Raw genomic sequence first — 19,310 nt, 5'->3', positions numbered from 1 at the left:
ATTCAGTAAAAACTTTATATACCAGTAAGACTCCCTAATCGGGAGATAAGCGACCTACAAATAGGGCAAAAATTTGTTTTTCCAAAATCTTCCTGATCCATGTTGATGAGATGAGTGTAGACATGCTGTGTAGTGATTTCCGTGATTTTAGGGCAAAATCTGTAGGAGCAGTGTCCAAAAATGTGTTTTTAAAAATCGGCCTGAAGGTGGCGCTAGAAGAGGGGCATGTGAGAAATGAGGGGTGGGGTCTCCGCGTTGCCTTGGCGGACGAATAGGTACCGGCCCCGGCTCTCCCGGACGCTCCTAGCCCGAGTTACGGCATTTTATGTGAGCTGCAGTGGAGGGGGTCCTCCACTGGGGGCGCCACCACTTTTGCATCCGTTCTGGAGCACCAGGAGTGGGTGGTCCCCAGGAATTCCCCGTGAGCAGCCCCATTGGGGTGGTCATTTGGTCATTTTTGCACATTTGGTCATTTTTTACACCTGGGGGTCCCCGAGGGACCTGGGGGTCCCTGGAGCTCCGGGGGTCCTTGGAGGTTGTAGTTTGCCAGGTAAGGAGTGTGTGTGCAAAATGTGGCATGGATGGGTGCAACGGTTGTGGAGATATGAGCAGGCCAAAAGTGTGACGTGTGACGTCTGACTCACGAAGGGACATTTTTACACCTGGGGGTCCCCCAGGGACCTGGGGGTCCCTGGAGCTCCGGGGGTCCTTGGAGGTTGTAGTTTGGCAGGTAAGGAGTGTGTGTGCAAAATTTGGTATGGATGGGGGCAACGGTTGTGGAGATATGAGCAGGGCAAAAGTGTGACTCACAGACAGACAGACAGACAGACGGACAGCCGGTGGAGGTTTTGGTAGTAAATGCGACCTACGGTCGCAATAAAAAGTAAAAAAATAAAACAATAAAAATACTATCTAAATTACGTGTATTTTCATTCAGGGTATAGGCAAGTGCTACGGTCAATAAGTGCTATGGGCTAAGGTGGAGTCCAAAGAGGTGAATCTTGAGACCATGGCGGAAGCTAGGGTCACACACACACACACACACACACACACACACACACACACACACACACACACACACACACACACACACACACATGAATGCCATTTTTACAACTCGTTTGCAATTTTTTAAAGCAACCTCATTCGAAAACAAACTTTCAGTGGTTTAACAAGGACATTTACTTAAGTACTGTACTCAAGTACAATTTTGAGATATGTGTACTTTACTTGAGTATTTTCAATTTCCACGAAATGACGCAAAGTGAAGCGAAATGACGCATGAGGCGAAATTAAATGAATGAAAATAATATGAAGTGAAATGACGCAAAGCAAAAATGGCAGAATCGACTCCTCCTGCTATTTTCACTAGCTTGGGTCCCGGGCAAATGCCAAATTTCTCTTTTGGGTCCTGAGATAAAAGGTTTTTGGAACCACTGGTATATAGAGGGTTTAAGTGGTACTGGCTCTGCAGCTCGGCAAAAGCCAAATGCACCCAGTGTCTAATGTGTGCCCGCCGGAAAGCTCCCTCGACTTAGAGACGCGGCAAAGCAGATATTGAGGAGGGGGTTGATGAACGTTGTGCGTCAGGACAGTGATTGAAACAAATGAGTTGCAATAACTTTTTCGTCGCTCGCTCGCTCACTCACGCCTCTGCATGTCAGGATGAGGCGGCACACTGCTGGCTTTGGGCACTAAGCACTTGGAAAAAATGCATTTGTGTTCTGGAGAGGGCGATTTTTACAGACAGGTAAAAGGGCAGGGGCTCAAGCCCCCTTTGATGGAACTTTTCAGGAATAGAAAGCCTGCAGTTTCTATTAGCTTGGATTCCCCATCGATGATGTCACTGGTAGACGGATTTCTGAACTGCCCACAGCAGTATGAGACACAGACAGAGTAGAAAGGTATTGTGCTATTTTATCGTGAACATTAGTGAGGAGCAAATATGAAGTTAGGTTGAAAAGTGCTGAAGTCATCCTTTAACAAAGAGCAACAAGAGAGACAGGGAGACTCCTGCAACGGAACAAACACTCTATAGCAATGAGCAGTGTTGTTTTGATTTAGTTTTAGTCATAGTCTTTTGAATAAAATGTCATTTAGTTTTAGTCATAATTGAGTCTCCTGAAAAGATTTAGTTTTAGTCTAATTTTAGTCGACTAAATATCAAAAGATTTTAGGCGACTAAATCTACAGTTGATTTAGTCAACTGAGATGTATTTTGGCAGTTTTACACTTGGTTGTGTGCTGAAAATAGCAGATCTATTTTCAGTACGCAACCAAACATAAAATCACTTTCTTCTTCACTAGTCCCTCCCTAACGTTTTAGTCTAGTTTTTATTTTGTCGACGAAATTGTCAATATATTTAGTCTTAGTTTTAGTCACCACAGCTTAGTTTTTGTTTCGTTTTTATTTCGTTTTCATCGGTGAAAAAAACACAGTGGACAAACATTTTCCGTCATAGTTTTGGTCGACAAAATCAACACTGGCAATGAGTATCATCAGAATATAGAGCTATTCGACACTTATTTCAACCCAAAGAAAATTACTTACCCTGCCTTTTAAAGTGGTTACGTGATTAGATTAAGTGATTAATTGTTCTGCCATTATGCTTCCTGTCCTGCGAGGACACGTCGAATTGCTATAATTAGTCTCCCACTGGAACCCGGCGGCGGGGCTGTAATAAATGAGTCCTGTCCCTCCGTCTTTCCTCGCGGAAAAAGGAAAGTTCAGTGGACGTTTTAACGCGTTCAGAACGGGTACACTATATTGTGTATCATTATTTTATGTTTTAACTGTTGAAAAATAGCAGATATACAAGCTCACAGCGCGGCACCGAGTGCCGCGCTGCGAGCTTGTAGATCTGCCATTTTTGAAAAATCGCGAAAATTAGAATTTTGACCCGATTCTATAAGTGTCTTTTGAATCCTTCTAAGGTTTTTTTTAAAAAACCTATGTTTCTATGTCAGCAATGTGGCCAGCCATCGTCAAAGAAAAGGTCCTTTTCACTTAACTGGAGCTCAGTTAGTCTGTTCTTTAGAGACTACTATGTCAGTGGTTTTCATGTGAAGGACCCCCAAAAATGATATGAATTTGTCCACGGACCCCATCTCAAAATATCTAGTTCCAGGGACCCCCCAAGAAGCAAAATTTTAGTTACAAACGTTCGCTTAAAAAATACATTATATTCAAAGATTTGCACACATTTTCACGACTTTTTCCAAAAATAGCAGATCTACAAGCTCGCAGCGCGGCACTCGGTGCCGCGCTGTGAGCTTGTATATCTGCTATTTTTCACTGGTTAAAGCATTCAATAATTCTACGCCTAAATGGGTTAAATGATCCACCGCGACGACGCAGACTGTCGCCGCGGCGCGATGGAGGGAAAACACGAGGGCCGCCTGTCTTTTGTAATGCTAATGTCATGCAAATGAGCTGTACTGGTTGTCGAAAGGCTATTTTCTTTGTAGTGGCGCTATCGATCGCACGGTTCCCGTTGTGTGTGCCACGCTGATTGAAAGGCAAGCATACACACACACACACACACACACACACACACACACACACACACAGGCAAACTGTTTGTACACACACATTGACACGCAGGCGAACGTGCACGCACATAGCCTGATAAATCAGTCCGCACATCACCACCCCCTGTTGGTGGGTGGTGTGAAACGTAGTGAAGAGTCTGACGCTTGCAATCAGGCTTGCACGCACACCCACACCGGTATTACTAAACTCCTGGGGACGTCAACATTTTAGGAAGGTGATTTTATAAATGCCATTTCTACATATTTATTTATTTATTTATTTATTTTTATGACCCCCTGGGACTCCCTCAAGGACCCCTGGGGGTCCCCGGACCCCACTTTGAGAACCAATGCTACAACCGCTAAAAACCTGGTAGATACAGATAAAAAAAATTATCTGCCACAGATAAAAGAAATATCTGTGGCAGATATTTTCTTTATCTGTATCTACCATCCACTTTGAATGGAAAAATATCTGGAGAAAGAGATTTTTTTATCTGTTATCTGGCCCAGTGGGAATGGGCCTTAAAAATCTTCTTTTAACCATAAAACATCCATTTCTCGTATGAGGGCCAGGAAAATGTTCATTCCATGTCTGTTTCTCATGTTCCACTGTGCTTGTAGGGGACATTTGGTTCTCACAAACACACACACACACGCACACTCATTCTCACGTGCGCGTGCAGCCGTGCACACACCGTGTCACATTGAAGCGAGGACAGTTTGCATGCATGATTTATGGTTAGAGTTCAACAGCTTGATGGGAGAGTGCAACAAACGATTTATCCAGCTTCAAGTGGTTTGATTCACACCTTGTCACGCCAAGCTTTGATTTATGCTTTTGTCGCGCACAAAATTAGCCTTTTAGTGGTGTCAAGCAGTGGTTCTCAAACTTTTTCATGTCAAGGACCCCCAAATTGACATTTATTAGCCCGCGGACCCCCATTCGAAAAGATATGCCAGGGACCCCCATAAGAGAAGATTTTTACGGCTCTAGCAGAGATTCCCAACCATTTTAATTTCAAGCACCCTCAGTTTGACATGCATTAGGCTACGGACCCCCATTTAATGGCCCGCGGGCCACCTATTGGGGAACCCTGCCCTACTCTGTCCATACTACTGCAGTTTTGGCACGAAAGTAGTGAAAATATCCCATCTACAAGGTTTCCTTAAAGGTTAACCGTTTTTTTTTTTTTTTTTTTTTACATATGAGGTTTCCGCCTGACAGCGACGGAGTGCTGTGAGGCTCCACAGTATTAAAGGCTGAAGTGAAATCGATAAATAACATTAGAGCGTGGGGCTTTTGTGTTGTCAAGGTGCCGGCTGAGAGATGGATGTGCAAAATGCTGAGGACGACGTCTTCGGTGCTGCTCTCATACTTACAGTCAAATTAGAGTGCATTTTCTAATAAACATTTAATTACAATCAAGGGCAACGCTACTGTAGTAGTACAGACTGAAAAGCATTTATTCACTGTGGCACAGTGCTTTGTTTTAACGGCAGCGGTGATATGATTGACTTTCTTCCAAAAGAGCGATGGTGGAAAATAAGAATTCTTACTAAATGTTGAGGTACTTTGACAGCACTTTCCATTGTCCACGTCCATTTTTAGTATTTTATATGAGTGTTGTAGTCGAGTCCACCTAAAGCAAGTCCAAGTCAAGACAAATTCTGAGGGGGTCGAGTCGAGGCAGAGACCAACGGGGGCCGAGACCAGATAAGAAATTAAAAAACGTAAACAAAATCCTAATTTTTAGCTACCGTGGAGAGGGACTCGAAACTTGGAGAGAGAGTATAGGGAAGTGGCATGTAGCTATTGGTCCGGCTGGCCAGAAATCTAACATAATAATCTAACATCTTGAAAAGTTTATAGTTCCTGCTGTTATTTGCACTTTTTGACACATTTTCCAGACTATGGGTTTACTTACTAAACCATTTACACACATCATCTAGTGATTCATAAATGAAAAGCACCAGGCTGCTCTCCTATAATGTTAATGTGAATGGGCTTCTCATAATATGGGTATAGTACAATTACAATTTTATACCGTGGCTATTGAAAATAGCCGATCTACAAGCTCACAACGCATCACTTTGTGACACGTTGTGAGCTGATGAAGAAACACACTAATAGTCAGGGAAAATTAGCAGAATACCTGTCAAATCTGTGAATAAATTCCTTACCAAACAATTTCTTCATCAATGTGTTCATAAGGTGTCTAACATACCTAACAAAGAATGAAATTCAACATCCATAGGAAAATCTTTGACAGCTAGGGTAATTCTGGGTCTCATTCACTTACTATACACTATACTATATGGCAAGGGTATTCAACTAAATTGTCCAGGGGGCCACATTGACAGAAAACCAAGGGGCCGGGGGCCGCACTAACGAGTGAGTGAATGAGACCCAGAATTACCCTAGCTGTCAAAGATTTTCCTAGGGATGTTGAATTTCAATCTTTGTTAGATATGTTACTAGACACCTTTACGAACACATTGGCGAGGAAATCGTTTGGTAAGGAATTTATTCCCAGGTTTTTATTAATATTCCCTGACTATAAGTAAAAGGCCTCTCTGCCTGACAGTAACCATACAGAACTTTAAGTAGTTCAGACACTGCAACTCTTTTTTTGGGAGATTCATAAGCTATACGGGTGAATAAAAATAAAAGGTGGATGTTAGGATGAGATTTATACGTGTACAAGAAGGGGAAGAGCTGATAAAATATGTTCCAAAGGGCCCCCGAGCAGCAATAGAGCAAAGCACAACGATCACCCTTAAACTTTAGCCGGCGACAGTTGAATGGACACAAGTAATTGGTCAGAGAGGATTTGAAGAGGTCTGGAGATGGTATTTCCACTGGCATTTAGCCACATATAGCGCTCGATTCTTGAAGGAGTCACGCGTTCCGTGCAGGGACGTGCTGGCCATTGGGAAAAAGCGGGACAACTCCCGAACGGCCGGTTCATTCCCGGCCGGTCCAGGCCGGCCATTAGGAAACAATTTAAATGTAAAATGTAATAAAATGTCGGCCTTCGTTACATTTTGGGTGCTGGGCGGCCAACAAAGTAAATTGTCACTGTCTGGCAGAAACCTCGTATCTCCAAGTTTCAAATAATTTGTAGATTTTTTTGCAAAGCAAAGCCCTGCTTCATCATACAAGGCCGTCGCACGAAAGTAGTGAAAACAGCTGATCTACAAGCACACAACGCCTCGCGGTGCGAGGCGTTGTGTGCTTGTAGATCGGCTGTTTTCACTAGTTTAAATCATTTTTAAAATGATAAATGCAAAACAAACGGTTTTGGACTTACAAGGTTTCCACCCGACAACGACGAAATATACAGTAACTCATGTAATTGGCCCACTGGCTTGTCACTTGTCATGATCTGAAATGGCAAATCTTTGAGTAGCAGCAGCGCTATAGAGAGAGATCTCTCTCTATAGCGCAATGAGGGCCTCTCCAACTCTTTTTCCCGGGCTGAATCAGGGGACCAGCACCTCCCTGGTTCCGTGTTGTGTCTCTGTCTCTCCTGGCATTAACAACAAGTGGCTGGGACTGGCAGAGAAATTTAGAGAGGCAGGGGCTCACATTTCTAAAACGGCCGTTTGGTGAACATATTGAAAATAGTAGACCTCCAAGCTCACAACGCTATTTTCAGTGCTTGATACCACACTCAACTAATCAAGCTGTAGCTGGAGATTTGGCGTACAACATGGATTTCTACACAGAGAGGGCAATTCTTTCAACTTAAGATGCTGCGTTAAAGTTCAGGAGAGTTTGGACAAGGCAATTCTCTTGAATGATGCCTTCAGGTATGGCATGGAAAGAGGGCATATTCACCAAGTAAAAACGGCATTCATGGTCTTAAGAGGGCACTTTTTACAGACAGGTAAAGGGCAGGGGCTCAAGCCCCCTTTGATGTCTATGTGTACACGTGCCTGACACGTGGCACATGGTTGCTGTCGGGCAGAAACCTCCATATTTGATCTTTTTGTGTATTTTTTTATTTACATCCTACTTGATCATACTACAGCGTCACTCAAAAACATCACAAGTAGCAGATCCACCTAGATCTTTTTGCTGTTTTTGAATTTGAATACTGAGTTTTGGACAGAGACGATATACAGATAAAAAAAAAAAAAAAACACATCAGGCCGGGTTCGAACTGGGAACATTCCGGTTCACAATTGGCCGCTTTACCTCCTGAGCCACTGCCGCTCCACTGTACTGTACGTACGCATAGGGCTGTCACAATTATTACATAATCGTCTAATCGTGATTATTTGACATAATCGGCTATTTCCACTATCAATGTTCTTTTTTAAGTATAAAGTTGTCAAATATGTCAGTAATTTCTTTGTATATTTAAGTTATGTGTCATATCTACCATGTGCAACTTCAAAGCCTAAAAGCCAAACAGAAATGTAATTGTCAACGACAAAAACACAATTAAATCGTTAATCGCAATAATTTGAGAGAAAATTAATCGTCATGTAAAATGTCATAATCTTGACAGCCCTACGTACGCATGACCCGTCTGTGTATTGCCTGTTGATTTCTTCTGGGAGCCCGGGCTGAAGATGGTGACACTCAAAGTGGTGTTTTTTAGTGCTTTAGTGATTTATAATCGCACAGTAATGAAACTTTACTGTTGTCTGTTGTCTGATGTGTGAAAGGGTACCAGCAGACAATGTGCCCTCCTTTTGTTTGATTACTTTCACTCACACTGTCTCTCTCTCTCTCTCTCTCTCTCTCTCTCTCTCTTTCTCTTTCAGTTATTCAACCAGCTGTAATGGGGCTTGTGTGCGTTCAGAGAATTTACCTTTTATGTAGACTTAACACATTTTAATACAGCCTGTCAGAGCGTTTGACAATGATTTACACAGGGGAACTTCAGACGGTTTCATCGATTCATCGCTGTCGGGCAGAGAACTCGTATCTCCGTATTTTAACTTTTTGTGTTTTTTTTCCGTTAAGTTACGCCTCGCTTGATCACACTACTAGTTTCACACAGAAGCATTAAAATTTGACAGCACAATCATCAGTGTAGTTTGGATTCATGTCAATTTGTGTTTTCAGATATTTAAAGGACAACTTTGTTTTTTTACAACAAGGGTTCATATTTTAGATTGTAATTAGAGAAAAGAAAAAGTGAGTGTTAAAATGTTTTAATTTGCTTCGTTCTATTGTTTTATTGCGTTAACCGTGCTAAAATGTGGGGCATGCGTACGAATGGGGGAATGCGTACAAGTGGCTAAATATGTCTTTTTAGGCACAATAAGCCAGCAGTTTCTTTATTGCTATTTACAGTAACACTTCTAGCCCCCATAAGTCACATCCAACCATGAAAGGTTGTGTTGTATCTTGTAGATGGGACTATCTTAGTCCCATCTACACCAAACCAAAAATAGCCGATCAACGCCTCGCGCTGCGAGGCGTTGTGAGCTTGTAGATCTGCTATTTTTGGCTAAAGTTCTCACTAGGGTTCAAGTGGTTAATATATTTAAAAAAAAGTTTCTATCACAACCCCTGTAGTAACACTGGGGACCCCCTAGGCCTAGGGGTCCTCCTGGACCCCCTGCTTTTGAGTCCTGAAAAGCACCGGTTTTGGACATTATGGGGTATCCAGCCGCGACGATTTGATCTTATCAGTGTGCTTGGCAACATGCTTAAGCACTCAGGAAGCGGTAGAGAAAATGATGGGTATTGACCAAGAAACAGCAATCAGCCTGTGTATACCAAACTATATCCTACAAGAATCGATAGCATTCTAACAGGATAATACCCACCCTCTTCACTGCAGACAGAGTCGCAGCAGCGACCTTACCAGGGGAAATAGACTCCTACGGAGAGAGAAAAAAAAAATCAAAACAAGTAGACACAAGTAGGGACGTGCTGGCCATTGGGAAAAGCGGGACAACTCCCGAACGGCCGGTTCATTCCCGGCCGGTCCAGGCCGGCCATTAGGAAAAAATAAAATGTCTTCGTTCCATTTTGGGGGCTGGGCGGCCAACCAAGTAAATCGTCACTGTTGAGTTATCACGTAGAGGCAATGAAAACTACTAGAGCTTGTAATAGAACTGTTTACTTAATATAATGTCAGGAGTAGAACAAACACAGCGTGTCAACAAGAGGTAGCTTATTTGCATAACTAACTGGGTATTTCCCGGGCACACATATTATTGGGTCGCCCATGCCCGGACCTCCCATCACATGATGTTAACCCTTAACCTGTTCATGCCACCATGCCAGGTACTGTAATAACATTACACCACATCCCCCTTACTTTAACTTGAAAAGTCCTTTAGCTGTGGCATCTTTTCAATTCAACAAATAAATCAGTCAACATCCTGAACATTCAAAATCCAAATGAAACATGCATGAACAGTTCTTTTTTTTTTTCATTACCAAACATCCAAACATCTCTTCTTTCCCCCAAAACAGAAAAATACACATTTCACCCTTTCCTTTTTTCTTTTTTTTTTTTTACAGGGAAAATTCAATAAGTAACAGAAATCACCAGCACAGTTACATTTCTGGTCAAACAGCAAAATGAAATCAGGCTTTTCTTTTTTTTTCTTTTTCGAAACAAAACAAAATCACAAAATAAATCACATCACTGTTTTCACAAAATACACAGTTTCTCTCTCTTTTTTTCACAACAGCAGCTCTGTTTTTTTCTTTTCTCACAGGTCTAATCTCTGAGGCTTTTTAACCTCCCTGCCTGACCTTGTTCTCACACCCCTAGGTGTGCCCTGAGGTGTTTTTGGAGGAGACGGGGGCCCTGAGCTTGCACATGGTGGAATGTCCTCCTGCTCAGGTTGGGTCTCATCCGAGCCAGGCATAGGCACGAGATGGTGACGGTTCCTCCTCAGTGTCCCTTGTGGTCCCGTCACCAGATAGGACCGTGGGCTGTGGTGGACCGAAGTCACAGTTCCTTGTGCCTTTGTGTCAGTGATCCAAACCTGATCTCCAGGTGACAACTTTGTGAGAGCTCTAGCTCTGTGTCTCTCATCGAAACACTTTGCGTCCATCAGTCTTTTCTCCTTCTCCTTGCGCTGGAGGGCCTGCAGGTCTGGTAGAGCTGGCTGTAGCCTCTCAGGAAGGATAGGTAGAGTGGTGCGAAGGCAACGTCCCATGAGCAACTGGGCAGGGCTGTATCCGTTACTCAGGGGAGTGGCCCTGTATGCCAGTAGGGCAAGATAGGGATCTTTGGCCTTTTTAAGCAAGTTCTTAACTGTTTGAACAGCACGCTCTGCCTCCCCGTTAGCCTGCGGGTACTTGGGGCTGCTGGTCACGTGCACAAATCCATAGTCAGCTGCGAACTGCTCCATCTCATGTCCCACAAACTGTGGCCCATTGTCACTAAAAAAATGGACCGGAATTCCGTGACGTGAGAACATTGACTTTAGGTGGACTATCACGTCTGCAGACCTAGTCGGGCTGAGCTGCGCTATTTCCACGAATCTGGAGAAATAATCCACCACTAGCAGATAGGGTTTCCCTTTTAAAGTGAACAGATCCGCTCCTAGCTGTTGCCAGGGTCTGTCAGGGAGTTTGGTCGGCAGCAGCGGTTCCCTTGGGTTAACCCTTTCCTTGATGCATTCTCTGCAGTTGAGCACTAGCTCCTGTATTTGACTGCTCAGTCCAGGCCACCACACTGTCTGACATGCGCGTTGTCTGCACTTAACTACTCCCTGGTGGCCCACGTGTATCCTGTCAAGAACATCATTTCTCATGTTAGCAGGTATGACCAACCTTGTGCCACGCAGGAGCAGTCCGTTGTGCACGCTCAGATGTGCTCTCTCCGGCCAGTAGTGTTTGACTGGGCCATGTAACCGGTGCCTGTCTGGCCAGCCCTCGACACAGTACTGCATGAACTGGGCACAGACACTGTCAGCACACAGCTGCTCTTGGAGCTCAGTCAGATATTTATCGCTTGTGGGAAGATTGTCCATCACTGAGTCAACGTAGATATTGGTATCTTCCATGAGGTCTTTGTCTGCTTGCACGACACCCTTTTCGAGTGGGGCACGAGAGAGTGTGTCAGCAGTTGTGAGGCTCTTCCCTGGTGTGTGGAAGATAGTATACGAGTACCTCATTAAGCGCATCCTGAATCTTTGAATCCTAGGTGGCAGCGCGTCCAGAGCCTGCCCACCCAGTAGACTCACGAGAGGTTTATGGTCGGTTTCCAAGTCGAAGTGAAGGCCCAGGATGAAATCACTGAACCTCTCACAGGCCCATGTCAGAGCTAGTGCTTCCTTTTCCAGCTGCGCATATCGCTGCTCTGTTTCCGTCAGAGACCTGGAGGCATACGCTACTGGTGACCAAACCTCTCTGTCCTTCTGGAGCATCACTGCGCCTAGCCCATAGGACGAGGCGTCGGCTGATATTTTCAGCGGCTTGTTAGGGTCGTAGAGCTGCAGGACTGGTGCAGTGGAGAGTTCCTGCTTGAGGCTGCTGAAGGCCCTCTGTTGTTCGTGACCCCAGCACCACTGATTCTTTTTAGACAGCAGGTCTCTGAGTGCCTTGTCCTTCTCCGCCAGGTTAGGTATAAATTTCCCTAATTGGTTCACCATTCCCAAGAAACTTCTGAGCTCGCTTATGTTTGTGGGCTCTTTCATGTCCCGCACAGCTCTGGTTTTATCTGGGTCCGGCTTCATGCCGTCTGCTGAGATGATGTAGCCAAGGAACTTGACCTCTCTTTTTCCAAACTCACATTTTGACATGTTGAGTGTAATCCCTGCCTTTTCTGCTCGCTCCAGTACAGCATGCGTTCGGGTGTCATGCTGCTGCTTTGTAGCCCCCCAGACAAGAATATCGTCCATGTGACATACTACACCTTCTAGGCCGGCAGTGACCTCAGTCACCATCATGTTTTGAAAGTGCTCCGGGGCAGAGGAGATACCGAAGGGCAGGCGGTTGAAGTGGTAACGCCCAAATGGCGTGATGAAAGTAGTATAGAGAGCTGATTCTTTGGCAAGGGGAATCTGCCAGAAACCCATGTTTGCATCCAGCTTGGTGAAATATTGTGCTCCGGTGAGCATGCCTAGCGTTTGCTCTACTGAGGGAAGGATGTATTTTTCACGGCACACTGACGCGTTCAGTGGTGTTTGGGTAGGTCTGTCTCACTGACTCTAGGTCTATTGTGTCCACTCTAGCCACTAATTTAAGGCTCACCGAGGCTGGCCTGCTTAACAGTGCCACCTGTAGGCCTCTCACTACATAGATCCTCTCTGTAATGCTCCTCTCTTTGTATGAAAGGGTTTCAGTGGCTGACCCCAGGACAGTCAGTTTAACACCACCTGGGCCATAGAGTGGTTTAATGGACTTTTCTAGCTCCTCCTCTCTGTGCATGACACTTTTATACACCTGCTCAGAAATGGCTGTGACGTCTGCCCCGGTGTCTATTTTAAAGGACACTGTACTGTCTCTTATACTGATGTCAGCCATCCAGGGGTCCTCTCCTGAGGCCACTACACCTAGGAACAGTCCATCCACATCCTCAGCAACTTCATGTACAGTTTTACTTGACCTGCACACCTTCCCAAAGTGACCACGTTTACCACAGTTTCGACATTCAGCGCTCTTGGCTGGGCACTGTGCTACAGGGTGAGAGGGTGATTTTCCACATTTTCCACATGCTTTAATTTCAGCTCTGTTCTGCACAGGTTTATCATGCTTCCAATTTTTGTACTGGCCCTGTGCCTGCTCTTTGTTTTTGAATTTGTTTGGTTTCCCCCTTTTAACTCATTTGCTGCCATTTTAACATTGCACTGTATGGCTTTACTGCCATTTTGTATAATGAATATTTTTTTTTATATTTAGATTTTTCCTAAATTCTGTGTTTGCACGACCATGTCATACATTACTGGAAATGGAAGAGGACAAGCTGTAGTTTCACGAAAAAAATATAATCTTGCATTTACGATGTACCATTCTATAGTTATAGCCATTTCAAAAACCTTGTTTTTTGATTTTCCGAGCTTGAAAATCAAATGAAAAGGAGTTATTTAAGTTTTTGTGAATGTTCTCTTTTCAAGGAAATAACTCACTTGATATCTGTCTTTATGGCTTCAGGCACTTATCAGATGAGTGTACTAGTGTAATAAGTGTAATTGTGTATAACTGGAATTGTGTAATAGTGCTGTAATAGGCCACATCTTGCCCTTAGGGCGTCTTACTTCACACAAAGAGAAATACGCTTTTTATATTGGACTGGCCCACGATGGTCTGCAGTACCTCCTCACACACACATGCACACACACGCACACGCACACGCACACGCACACGCACACACACACACACACACACACACACACACACACACACACTCACACTAACTATACTGTAGGCTATACACATACATGTACATAATAGCAGATCTATATATATATATATAAATATATATTGCTAAGCAGGTGGGAATGGTACCCCCTCCAACTGTATTATGTTACCCATTTTCAAATGTTTTTATTTTATTTGTGACACTTGCTTTGGCGAGTACAAACCACTTGCGTTTTCTCATGTCAATAAAGCTCCACCGAATTGAATCTGTTGGGATCCGTTAGTGTGCAGTTGCAGTGGCGTCAGTTCAGAAAAAGGTAAGGTATGGCAACATGACATGTTGCCATACCTTAGCAACAGGCACAATGAAAAGTACATTTTATTATTTCCCCCTGTAGCCAAGGCATGGCAGCTGCATACCCCTGCCATACCCAATTGACGCCCCTGTACAGTTGCCATATGTAGTTGCTGATCAGGTCCGTTTCTATACCGGATGCGGAAACGTTTATGTATGTGATTGTGTAAATAACCGGATATTAGAACGGATCACAAGCATAGAGTTATTGATCACATCAAGAAGAACGCATTACAACATTACAATGCTGTGTGTGATACACATGCTGCAGCTGATCACACTCAGGGGGAGATGCAGGAGCGCCACGATGGATCGATATTCACTTTCTTTTCAGTCTGCACGTTGCGTGCAGGGAACGGGACACCGACACGGGAAGCACAGAAACTTTGGATGAAAACAAAGCAACTTACTTTCAATGAATCGTCGCGATTGCTTACTCCACTGTTCCCGGTGGGATCCATCTGTTAGCGTGCAGACACGGAGAAGACAAGGCTAACGCTCGACGAGGATGTCTTATAAGTTTTACCGACGCGAATAGAGATGTTGTTTGTGGTCAAATCAGCCTCCGGACACGACATGGTTGCTTGACCAGGAGTCCAGGACACGGGGGGACATATACTCTGCCGCGAGCAGTGCCTTGTGATCGGGATGTAGTCGAGGGGACCCCCGCTGACGTGAGGTGAGGTGCAGATGTGTTATCTATTTGTTGTGATGGTTTATTTTGGTTCAGGCAGTCATGAGGCAGAGATGCTTCCAACTCTCTCTAGTTGGCTGCAAATCTGGACAATAGTGTGGTGTGTGGGGTTATGAAGCTGTGGGTTGTAACAGTGGAGGCCCATAGCAGATTATGGCTTTTGAAGTGAAAATGTCACGGGATTTTGTTTGATTTATGAAGAACGGTCTCATCGAGCTGAACTGTTTAGTTGTTGCTATAGGCTAGGCTGGCTAGCCTCCGCTTGGGGGGCTTCCTACATGGTGCCATTCAGATTGACTTCTGGCAACACTTCCATTGTAGGGCAAGGGCATTGGTGTTGGAATGGGGGTGTGTGTGAATGGATGCATGTTGGAGTGAGGGAAAAAAAAAAAAAAAAAAAAAAAAAAAGAGCCTGGAAAAAAAAAGACGCATTCTGTGTGCTGGAGGCTGCAGCGGTTGCCAGCACTGTTCCTTCTCTGTTGATTTTATTGAGATTTATACATTTATTACACTCTTGTTTTCAAACACACTCACTTTGATGTGTGATATTTTGGTTTCCTTATAAGATAGAAGGCTAAAACTTTTTGAGGAGCTGTGGGAGAGTCTAATTTAGCATTACATAATTTAAAAGCACATTGGCGGGATTCACGGGCGTGGCAGGGACGTACAGCGGGATTTTTACGGGATTCACGGCCATCGCAGCAAATGAGTTAAAATGCATAGCATCCATATCCGCTTTGCTAGCACTTAGATCTCTCAGATCAGTCTGTTGTCTTTTTATTTCCTCAGACTGTCTGGCCATTGTGATGGCTTTTGCTAGTGTGAGGTCTGCATCTAGTTGCATTCTCTCAGACAGGGCTGCATTCTTAATCCCCACCACTAGTCTGTCTCTCAGGAGCTCATCATGCAGATCACCATACTCACAGTTCTCTGCCAGTGCATACAGTGTCGTGATGAATACATCCACTGACTCTGAAGGCTGCTGTACTCTCTTGTTGAATTTGGCTCGTTCGTATATGACGTTTTTCTTCGGGATGAAAAACTTGTCAAATCCCTTTTTGACGGCTCCATATTGCTGTCGCTGCTCCTCGGTGAGGTCCAGTCCTCGTAGCACGTCGTCAGCATCATCCCCCATGCAGTATACAAGTGTATTAACTTGGTTAGCCTCGGAGGAGGAGTTCATGTTGCTCGCCAGTCTAAAACGCTCAAACCTCCTTATCCACTTCTCCCACTCGTGTGGCTTCGCGAAGTCGAAAGGCTCCGGTGGTTTGATTGTGAACGTCGCCGTCGGAGGTGCTGCCATCGCCGGCTGCGGTGCTGCTACGTTCCCGGGCTGCGGTGCGTCTTGCGGTGCGTCTTCAACGTCGCTCATATTACTCTCCTTTCTTTACACAAAAGTCACTTTCTGTCGCTCAAAGTAGCTCCACTTCTGTCACCATGTTGAGTTATCACGTAGAGGCAATGAAAACTACTAGAGCTTGTAATAGAACTGTTTACTTAATATAATGTCAGGAGTAGAACAAACACAGCGTGTCAACAAGAGGTAGCTTATTTGCATAACTAACTGGGTATTTCCCGGGCACACATATTATTGGGTCGCCCATGCCCGGACCTCCCATCACATGATGTTAACCCTTAACCTGTTCATGCCACCATGCCAGGTACTGTAATAACATTACACCACAGTCACTGTCGGGCAGAAACCTCGTATTTCCAAGTTTCAAATTTGTACATTTCTTTGCAAAGCAAAGCCCTGCTTCATCATACAAAGCCGTCGCACAAAAGTAGTGAAAACAGCAGATCTACAAGCACACAACGCCTCGCGGGATCTGCTGTTTTCACTAGTTTAAATCATTTTTAAAATGATAAATACAAAACAAACGGTTTTGGACATACAAGGTTCCCACCCGACAACAACAAAATATAACTCATGTAATTGGCCCACTGGCTTGTCACTTGTCATGATCTGAAATGGCAAATCTTTGAGTAGCAGAAGCGCTATAGAGAGAGATCTCTCTCTATAGCGCGCAATGAGGGCCTCTACAACTCTTTTTCCCGGGCTGAATCAGGGGCCCAGCATGTCCCTGGACACAAGACTATCTTCTTTTCCCCACAATCCATCAGCCAGCAGACTCGATCCTCCCAAAGACGCACACACTAGTCACGCACGTACGCACAAAAGGATGTCACCCACCAGAGTGGGTAGGAAATTCCACTACTTCCTTTATCTCCATATTTATTTTACTTTTCCATTACACCATTTTACAACAAGGTAGAACTCAGGTTAAAGTAATTGAATTGTGTGTGTGCATGCGTGCGTGCGTGCGTGCGTGCTAGGCCTGTCACGATTTACTAAACCCACGATTCGATTCGAATCACGATTCAAGGTTGACGATTCACGATGTCACGATTTTTTCACGATTTTTTCAACAAATTTATTTTCCAGAGAAATTACCCAAAGAAATCCACAATTCTTACAATTCCAGTATTTTTTTTTGCTTTTAACAATACTGTTTTCTCTTATGCTCTTTTCAATACAGTAGAACTATCAAATGACAAAAAACAACAATAACATTTCAGTTCACTTGTCTTCTCTTACAAGGAATCCTGTATGTTTTAGATGTTCTCTTATCCTCTATACAGTAGCAAATAGCAAATGACAGATAGTGTAAACTTATCAATTCTTAAATGTCAAATCCTGTTCTTTTTTTAAACAACACTCTTACACTTTTTTCAATACTGTATCAAAGAATGCATTTTTTTTGTGGTACATATCAAGCCAACTGTACTGTAAGCCAGGCACAAACTAAGGCATAATAACAACTCTTACCCTCTTTTCAAAATCAATAATTCATCAAAGTCAAGACCTAGTGTCTCATTGTGGATAGACTGTTCAAAGTCCCTGACTTTCTAACACACCATTCCACCAGCTTATATATTGAATGTGTCAATTCTTGTTTACCATTCCACCGGCTTATATATTGACTGTGTCAATTCTTGTTTTCACTAGAAACGTTATTTCCACATTGTAACCAGTGGCAGAGACATGCATCTGTACGTAGCATTGTTGTTGTTAGCCCTTAGCACTGATTAGTGCTATGCTCTGTAGCAGCAAAGTAATGACACAGCACTCAACTAACTGCTCTCTTTGTCAATCGAAATCGCGGAGCTCTTCTCTGCAGCCCAATGGAGGCACGCTGGCAGCTGTGAGTGGGTGAGCCTTCCTACTGTAGCTGCCGCTGCCTGTGTCTGCCTGACGTTATAGACGTTGAACACGCAGAGACGTTGAAGACAGAATGGAGATTAAGTCGAGGGCGACCTCTGGTGGTCGATTTTCGCCGTCCCCCAATAAAATCGATTTAAATCGATTTTTTCGTAAATCGTGACAGGCCTAGTGCGTGCGTGCGTGCGTGCGTGCGTGCGTACCGAAGGCCAGCAAGACACATATAGACTGATAAATTAATAGACAGTCAGACAGACAGACAGACAGACAGACAGACAGACAGATCTCTGTCTTCCTATCTCTCTCTCTGTGTCTCTCTTCATGTCCCTCAAATTGAATTTTGCCCTGTTTTATTAGTGTTGGCGAGCAAACAGACCTTGTTGTCAAATCCCTGGGGGCACCTCGAGGTGCTCTACGGACACCACAGCACCGCGCGCCACAAAAAAAACACACATACCTCGAAATCCACCCCGAAATAATTAGAACCAAACAGTGGTGGAAAAAGTACTCACATTCTTTACTTAATTAAAAGTATCAATACTGCAATGTAGAAGTACTCTGTTACAAGTAAAAGTCCGGAATTCAAAATGAACTTGAGTAAAAGTATGAAATTATTGGCATGAAAAAGTACTTAAAGTAAAAGTACGAAATGTTTGAAAATAGCAGATCTACAAGCTCACAACGCATCGCAGTGGCTCAAGTGGTTTATGTATGTTTTATAATTGCGACCGTCAGGGAGCAGTTTACTATGAAAACCTCCACCGGCCGTCCGTCCGTCCGTCACACGTCACACGTCACACCTTTGCCCTGCTCATATCTCCGCATCAGTATGACACCAGTAAGACTCCCTAATCGGGAGATAAGCGACCGTTGGTCGCTTATCTCCACAAATATCACAACCTCCACGTCATACGGGTAGCCATAGTTACACCTGGAATGTTGAATCTCCATATATGGAGATAACCTACGCATCACACAAAGTCTGACCTCACCAGCCCATACTTGGGCATGGACAACTTATATCTCCATATACGGAGATGGCCATATATGGAGATACGATGACATCACAGAGTCCACAGCTGATGATGTGGCGTGATGTCATACAATACACAAACAAGCCCTATATAAAGGGGCAATTCTCACCAGGGAAGAGAGCATTGCCTGGAATGTTGAATCTCCATATATGGAGATAACCTACGCATCACACAAAGTCTGA

At 44.1% G+C, this 19,310-nt stretch overlaps 1 protein-coding gene across 1 annotated transcript in view; it reads left to right on the top strand.

Annotated features, from left to right (window-relative positions):
• Window positions 1-19,310, top strand: part of LOC308280209 (dystrophin-like) — a gene marked incomplete at both ends in the record, with an annotated part of 562,770 nt that overhangs the window by 308,887 nt on the left and 234,573 nt on the right.

Source organism: Nannobrachium achirus, assembly GCF_963921795.1.
Source record: "Nannobrachium achirus genome assembly, chromosome: 24".
Lineage (NCBI taxonomy): Eukaryota > Metazoa > Chordata > Actinopteri > Myctophiformes > Myctophidae > Nannobrachium > Nannobrachium achirus.
Note: the sequence above shows the minus strand (reverse complement) of the source record. Positions and strands in the feature narration are given on the sequence as shown.